The 7,611-nt window shown below is 30.6% G+C and overlaps 1 pseudogene; it reads right to left on the bottom strand.

The window, feature by feature from the left end:
- Nucleotides 1-1,804: 1,804 nt before the first annotated feature.
- On the bottom strand, nucleotides 1,805-5,481 carry LOC106445248 (annotated as a pseudogene).
- Between the last annotated feature and the right edge of the window lie 2,130 nt (nucleotides 5,482-7,611).

Raw genomic sequence — 7,611 nt, 5'->3', positions numbered from 1 at the left:
TTGTGTTCACGACTTTCCTACCGAGAAAATGCTGAAAAACAACATTTTAAATAAAAAGATTAACAATTCCTTCGAAATAGGTATACAATATAAGCCTCATATCAAGTCAACAAATATAACTTTACTTGTGAAGAAGGATAATTGGTATGTAGTTGGGTGCACGAACAAGAAGCTTACAAACACTAGATACCAATCACCATTCATACGCCGAATGTTTAATTGGCCAGTTAACATTGATCTTTACAACCACTTTTGAGATGTAATCAGAAGAGCACATAAGGAAAACAGACAAAATCAGTTCAAGTATGCACATTCATAAAAAAGTTAGAGACACAACAAACCATCAGAAAAATTGCCGGAAAAATCACCAGAGATAGTTCGACCGTCAGACCAACCACTGATTATGTTGCACCAAGCACTAAAATTAATAACTAATTCTTTTGAATGTATTTTTTTCTTTCACTGATTATGTATTTTGAAAAAACAAAAATATGAGATAGGCTTTAGCATTTAGCAGAACTTTTTTTTTGCTAACTTTTGGTGGTGCATTAAATTTAAAAAGTGGCAGGAGCTTAAGTTACATTTTAAACTCTAGTACAAATTCACATTTAGAAGGTTAATCAAAACAAACTTCAGATCAGGAACCAGTGTAGTGCTTAATTATAGGATGCAAGCCAAAAAGTAAAACTAACCCAGAACCCTAACTAGATGTATATCATAAATCATCGTAAATCATTATATGAAAAAAACGTTAAACAGATTAATAATTAGAATATTGTTTAACCAATATATTAATTAATTCAAGTAAAGTCAAATCAAATATACCAATTCGGACCCTGGGGAACGGGGAAAAGAATCAATTCTAACCTCAACAATTTCCGTCGTGCCACTTTCTACCTGGATTTTGTTACCGTGCTTATTTCATCCCAGACTAATATTTGTTTCAAATAAACTATATGAATTATCAAATTCAAACCAAAATCAAACCTGGCGAAAATGATTTCGGTCAAATATCTATAAATATAAAAAGAAAAACAAAATACAAACAAAAATATATAAATACCCAAAAACCTAAAATAATACCCAAAACCACAAGAAAAACTTTAAATACCCAAAACCTCAAAACTATACTTAAAACCTCGAGAAATCTATAAATTATTAAAACTAAAATATATTCAAATAACCAGAATATTTAAATATATTAAATACTAAAATATACTCAAAACCTAAAATATACGAGAAACCCCAAGAAAGCAAAAATAATTTGAGATTTTAAAATCTATTGTGACACCAAAAATAATAATAAATTAAATTATGTATGTATTCGATCTAGTTTTGGTTTTTGGATATATTTTGCGATGTTGGATATTTATAGTTTATTACAGATTTTTGGGTATATTTTGATTTTGTGTATAGTTTTGGTACTAATTTTTTAATGTTTCCAAATTATGAGAAAGTATTTTGTTTTTTTTAATATATATTTATAGATGGTTGACCAAAATTTTTTCAGTAAAAATTGATTTCGGCTTTAATTTGATAGTTGAGATAGTTTTTTTGAAATAATTGTTCGTCTTGGATGAAATAGGACCCTTATAAAGTTCATGCATGAGAAAAAGCTATAGAAATTGTTGAGGTTGGAAGCGACTACCGATTGTTATCAAGACTAGTAATTCTTGGGTATCTTGTCACCCTTGTCGTCGAGTTTATATACTTGTCAAAGTTTCTCGAAGACATAGTCATGCCGGACAAACACAATTTTCTTTTTAATCACCTGACAAAATTTATAAAATCCCACAAAACTCCATTAAACAACTCAACTCAACTCAACCAAATTACTTCAGAATCAAAGTCCACTCACACAACAACAAGAAAATACAAAAGAAGATGCATGTCTTCTAACAAGTTAAAAAGAAGATCATACCATCAAATTACTACTTTTCGCTAGCTCATTTGAGACCGTAAACAGATTTATCAAGAACCCAAACGGCCGGCCAATACACAGACCCAATCCATAACTTGCCATCTTCTCTCTCATATGCTTCACTAACATACTTCATCGTCTTCCCTTCTGTCCTCAAGTATCTCAAGAATCTCTCCTGTCTCTCCAGAGAGTTTCACAACAATTCGATGAGGTTTCCCACCATTAAATTAAGCGTTTTGATGAAAAACTTTCCAACAAAAGAGTGACTTAGAAACACACGAGTAAACAAACTGTCTTTGGAGTGCAATGCCACCCAAAAATCTCCTGTCGGCGTGCGTCGGATATCGTCCATAGGACCCGGAATCTTGGCGAAAACCTCGTTGGTCCCGGCTTTAGGACCCTTGACCCATATTCTATGGATAGTATTTGTACCACTTTCGCAGGTGAGTACAAAGGATCCGTCCTTGCTTAGAGCTAAACCATTAGGTAAATGAAGTTTGTCCATTATAACTGTGGCCTCTTTCTTCTTCATATCGTATTTAATTACTCTTCCTGTCTTCTCCCCTGACATATACACGTAGAACACTTGCCTGTCCAACAAAACAAACATAATACATACTCAAGTTGGTTACAACTTACAAGTATATATGTTTGTTTGATATAATATATATACGATCACTTTTTAGATTTATTGGCTATGTTACACATTCTATTAATCTATTCTATATATAGATTATTTATTATTCAATTTATTTATGTTTTCATTTTCCATGTTTTGCTAATGTTACCAACAAGATAAAAAATATTAAGACCGTGAATCTAAATTAACGAAGATGTAATTTTTTAATTACTCGAAGTGGTATTTATCGCTGATTGAAGTAGAAAGCGTCTTCCTCTTGGTCTATATCCATTTGGTTCGCAAACATGACTTTGCGACCTTCGGCTTCATCAACAACTAACTCGGCCAAGCCTCCCTCTGGTCCGGCCTTCATGACTCCAAAGTAACCATCACAAAAGTACAGATCTCCTGTTTTCTTATGGAAGCTAAGTCCCAATGGTCTCCCACAACTTGGAACTACTTTATGCCTTGAACAGTTATCTCTTCACTCACCAAAAAAAAGGGGAGGAGGTCAGATTCATTAGCAAGGTTAATGTGAATCAATGTTCTAATAAAGGGATGCCTTCTTTACACCCCCCAAACTACTTAAACCCACACCAAACCCCCCTAAACTTTTAGGCTCATTAAGAAACCCCATAAACTAATCTGCTTCATTAGTTTTCTCCCTAAAGTATTTTTCCTGAATTAATTCCACATATCGTATGATTTCGACGTGATTGCGTTTAGTTTCATAAAACGCGATCAGACAAATCACGTTGACCATAAAACTACCCGATAATCTCCCCACCCAACCGTATGACCCGACTTAAGTTAAAAGACCCGAATATGAAACTCTCGACATAATTTCGCCCTCAATTGCTCTGAAACTAGGGTTCATACTTCATCTCTATGAAAAGAAGCTTAAGGAAGCTTCATAGAGATTGTTTTTTAGTTTAAGATTTGAATCTTACTTACAACGTAAAAGAGAGCAACGATCTACAATATTCTTTTTCTTTTTTTTATGAACACGATCTAAGGTATTCTATGTAAGTTTTCTTATATGTTTTTTGCTTTGGATTATTTGTGGTTTGGTGGATGTTTCAGTTCCCTTTTGTTCCAGGACCTATGTCTAAAGCTATATATTACCGAAGAACTTTAGTTACAAGCTCCAAGAAATTTTTATTCAATGCAAGTGGCAGATGAACCCGGGATGGTCTTAAAGGCTAGAGTTAGGGCGCTACAAGCTGCAACCACGTCAAGAAAAATTCTTCTTCTTTTGTGACTTTTACTATTGAATTTTTGAGATTGCACATTATTCTGTCCAGAGTTCTATAATCTCCATCGGGCTGTGTTCTGTGTGTTAGAAAATTTTGTTGCTTACTTATTTCCCATAAAACAAGAGAAAAGAGACAAAGGGATCATCTTGTTCTCGTTTGTAAGGAGCCACTTTGTTGTAGTGACATAGTTTGTTTTATATACATAAACATTTGTAAACTTGATTATGTTAAACGTAAGCCATCACAGTCATCACAATAACTTGAAGATTATTAGTCTATGTTTGTCTGAGAACAACAAAAGTGTCAATTGTCAAACAACATGTTCGCATGTCATCATCTGGATTCAGCGTAGACAACGTCTAATATAATTTTTCCTATAAAGGAAAATATTCAAAGTCAACACAAGGAAAAATGGTTTACTAAAAATTCTCAGAAAACATCATTTATAGGATCACAAAGTTATTAAAATAACCATAAGACGCAAAACTAAACAAGAATTATTAAAACTCCCAAAGGTCATCATTCATAGATTTGGTTTGTTATAAGAACATTCATAAATCACCATCCTTCCTTAGTTTATGCGTGCCTCATTCTCCATCTTTAATAAATAGAACCTTCACCTAGTAGCTCTGTCTTTCTCCAATTCGATACATGTGCTTTACGAGAGTGGCGTAAGGTTGTTTAAGGTGTACGTGTAAGGTAGGGTTTGTTAGCATAGGTTTTTTCTATTAACGTGTCGGGTCTTTTTGTGTGGATCATGGATCCAAAAAAAATTATTGGATCGGATAAAGAGTAATCGCTATTTTTAAACGTTTTTTTAATTTCTAAACGCATGTACTCTTATATAAGAAAAAAATGTGTAATTAACTTGAAATAAATAGTTTAGGTGGATATTTGATGAATCATTTAATTTTGTGGGGTTAGGAGAAGAGCTTAAAAGTCTAGGGGGATTGACTGTGGTTTTAAGTAGTTTGCGGGGCGTAGAGAAGTCAACCCTCTAATAAATCTGTCATAAATAAATTAGCCTTAAGCGAAACGATATTTATGAACTATTTTTCAAAATCGGCTTAGATAGCCTGTAGGCGTCCCATCTATACAAGTACAACTAATCCCCTATAAAACGTTTAATTACTACCTAATGATTTTTTGAACATTGATCAAAATCTATTAAACGACTAAATAGAACAATGAAAACATAGGAAGGTTAGCATTTTTTTGTTAAGATTGAACCTGTGAGGAGAAGAGTGGGCGAACTCAACCCAGCCTAGCTCTTCGCCGCGCCATTTGAGGATGCGACCGTCAGTGACGCCAACGTAAGGGCCTTCACCTTGTGAATCGAATTCTAAGCTCTCTGGTCCATCGCCAGGGAGAGGAATGGTCTTAGCCACTTGGAGAACGTTCTTCGTGCCCTTTAGGAGGTCCGGCGCGTTGATTGATGGCAAGAAGAAATAGCAAACGATGGCTAAAACAACCGGAAAGGCTGCAACCTGCTTCAGAACTCTCTGGCTAATCGGCATCTCTCTTGTCTCTGAGGAGAAGTTGTTATGTGAATGATGATGTGCACTTGATTACTCTATTAAATAGATAAAACTGATATTCTTTTTCAAGTGCTTTGGACACAACACACGTCACACACGTTGAACAGGTACATATTAGTGTTCTCTTTAACCAAAAAGGCTTATATGTATCAATCAGTGTTCTACCTTTTGTCTTTATACTGTTTCTTTTCTGAACAAAACTTTCTTGATCTTTGACCCATACAATGTTTTCTAGGCCACTAGTCTCGATGATACTAAACTATTCTTTCTCAGAAAAACACTCAGAACAAGGGACCAATGACAAGGGACCAATGACAAGGGACCAGTGACTCGTTTTTGTTACTGTACCAATAGAAAACACCACCGACAATTAATGGGGACGCAGATCAAAAAAATATACGGATCAAACATACGATGCATATCAAATAGAACAAATACCGATTAAATAAATTCGCAGAATAAATATAGATCGAACTAGTTAAACTAATTTACTGAATTATTATATTTAAACGAATTTAAAAAATATAAGTAAAATATTTAAAATAAAATTACAAATTCTTATATATAAACAGTAAATGTTATTATTTTATTAAATATGATCAAAATTTAAACATTATATAAAATAAATACAATTACAACATACAATTAAATTGAAAAAGTTAATAGAGAGTATTTTTGTTTGTGCATAAAATATTTGCAATAATTTCTCTAATGTTAGTTATAAGTTTTCCTTGTCGAAACTCCAAATATCTTATTTTTAACATATTAAAAATTTTATAATTCACTTAAGAAACAAATTGAAAATGTACTTTTATTTTTCAATTATTTTTGGGGTATATATAACCTGAAATATGAAAAACCAGTTAAAGAAAGGATAAAAATACATGAATGTCTCATAATATATGTATGTATGACACAAAAAAAGAAATTATATACAATATTTCATTGTCTAAAATATGAATGATAATAAAATAACTATTTAAATTTATAAATATAATCAATCAATAAAATGCATGAATTCATTTAACTGATTTCTATAAAAATCTTATAAGATGAAATAAAACCAACCATATATGTTTTCTATTTATTTAAATATTATATAAGATTATTTAGTGTAGCTAAATAAATATTTATGCAGAAAATTATGTTAAATTTATGAATATGTCAAGTAAAAAAATATATAAGTGTTTACAAAAAAATTATAGAATTTGTTTTGTTTATTAATGAAATAAATTAAGATGGGTGTAGTATTTATAAGAAAAAGAAGAAGAAAATTACCTATTGGGCCTCTATTTTTGGCCATCTTCTTTTTTTTGCTATGTTTGCGGGACAATTTTTTTCTTACATATAAAATTATTTACAAACAGTTTACTAAATATTATATTATTTTCTTTTTGTTCTGCATATTAATGATGAATAGACAAAAAGTGCATATAAAACTGAAGACTATTTCTCCTGTGTTTCTTCTGCTTTTGTACTGCATCATATTCATAGCCTTACATTTGGTTTGAGGGGGAATTTCATGTTTACCACTTTCATGGTACTATTATTTATCTTTACTACCACTAAAGAGACATTTTCAGAATTATTTTTTTCATTAAGTGGCAAAAGACTCTTATAACCATGTTATATATATATATAATAAATAATTATTTAAATAAAATATTAAAAATTAAAAAATAAAAATAAATTTTTATTTTTTATGTTTTCGAATTATACTTTTTCAAATTCGAACTTTTTATAAAAAAAAATTCAAATTGTTTTTTCAAAATTTCTTTTTGAAAATCAAAAATTATGTTTGAAATTTTTTTTTTATATTTTTTAAGGATTTATTTATATATTTATTAGAATCCTAAATTTCACATTCCAATAACCATATCCCACCTCTCAACTTTAAACCCTAATTCTAGATTAGTTAATTCTAAGGGTATAAATGTCTTTTACCCTTCATTAAAAGTGAGAGTAAAAGTGGTACTATGAATGTGATATTTGTGGCAATTTCCCTTGGTTTGAAAACATCACTTTATATTAACAATTATATATATATTTTATTTAATTATTACAACATATTTTAAATTAATATATTAATGTTTTATCCAAAATAATGTTTTAAATCTGTAAAAGTAAAACTAAGAAATTAAAAGATTTATAAAATAGTATAAATTTAAAGAAATTAAAAGATTCATAAAATAGTATAAATTTAATGTTTTAATTAAAATTTTGATCTTTAAACTAATAGTATATTTATTAATAAATATTTATAAAAGAATTATGTCC

This window comes from Brassica napus, chromosome C4, assembly GCF_020379485.1.
Source record: "Brassica napus cultivar Da-Ae chromosome C4, Da-Ae, whole genome shotgun sequence".
NCBI classification, from domain to species: domain Eukaryota; kingdom Viridiplantae; phylum Streptophyta; class Magnoliopsida; order Brassicales; family Brassicaceae; genus Brassica; species Brassica napus.
The sequence above is the reverse complement of the archived record's forward strand: the minus strand, read 5'-3'. Positions and strand labels throughout refer to the sequence as shown.